We start from the raw sequence: 589 nt of genomic DNA, 5'->3' as shown, positions 1-589 counted from the left end.
ACATTAATTGTGTTTGAGCTTTGTTACAGTTGAAATTCCTTGTAGATTTTCGTGTCATCGTATGAGGAAACTGTGAACAAACTTTAAGCCTTTATTAACGACTCTGTCAACTGCTGCAGTACTTATATTAGGCGGCTAGTTTCATACCTTACAGGTTCATACTCAATCCTGGAATACTGAGACTGCACTGACAGTATCTGATCTTAATAATAAGGACCAAGGTGAAATGATAATTAAATAGACACCCTAGCCGCAAGCAGGCGTTGATACACTTCATTGGGGACATGTTGAAAATGTGTTCCCCGACCGGGACTCGAACCCGGGATCTCCTGCTTAGATGGCAGACGCTCTATCCATCTGAGCCACCGCGGGCACAGAGGATAGTGCGTCTGCAGGGACTTATCCCTTGCACGCTCCCCGTGAAATCCACATTCCCAACATGTCCACAACACTACATTCGTAGTGCGCCTAATAGATGTTTACCCATCATACTCATTACTCGTGGCAGATTAATCTACCAAGTCCCGTACGAGTTCGGGCACAGCGTGTGTGTTCGCACAAGAAGGTCAAAGGCCGGGAACCCATATTT

General features: G+C 45.7%; 1 non-coding gene across 1 annotated transcript; it reads right to left on the bottom strand.

Moving 5' to 3' along the window:
- Window positions 1-298: 298 nt before the first annotated feature.
- On the bottom strand, window positions 299-381 carry Trnar-ucu. The gene has a single exon. It is a non-coding gene; the product is annotated as a tRNA-Arg (tRNA).
- Window positions 382-589: the final 208 nt, after the last annotated feature.

This window comes from Schistocerca americana, chromosome 5 (assembly GCF_021461395.2).
Source record: "Schistocerca americana isolate TAMUIC-IGC-003095 chromosome 5, iqSchAmer2.1, whole genome shotgun sequence".
NCBI classification, from domain to species: domain Eukaryota; kingdom Metazoa; phylum Arthropoda; class Insecta; order Orthoptera; family Acrididae; genus Schistocerca; species Schistocerca americana.
Note: the sequence above shows the minus strand (reverse complement) of the source record. Positions and strands in the feature narration are given on the sequence as shown.